The sequence below is a fragment of the Eimeria mitis genome, genomic scaffold, assembly GCF_000499745.2.
Source record: "Eimeria mitis Houghton genomic scaffold, Emh_scaff202, whole genome shotgun sequence".
Classification (NCBI taxonomy): Eukaryota; Apicomplexa; class Conoidasida; order Eucoccidiorida; family Eimeriidae; genus Eimeria; species Eimeria mitis.
This window is the reverse complement of record NW_013570342.1, coordinates 6,773-6,993: the sequence shown is the minus strand read 5'-3', so window position 1 is coordinate 6,993 and position 221 is coordinate 6,773.

Genomic DNA, 221 nt, shown 5'->3' with positions numbered 1-221 from the left:
GAGAGGGGGGTTGTTTGTTTAGTGAGGTGTATATACACCTGAGGTGCCTGTACACCTCGTGCAGCAGCAGATCCGATTCACTCAGCTTGCTGCTGCAGCAACTGCTCTCATAAGTTTTCCTGCTGCAGCAGCAAAACGATTTAATATAACAAAGGCGGGGGGGAGATGTGTTGAGGGGCGCAGCAACGCAACCCCCAGCCCCCAGGTGTATGCACACCGCA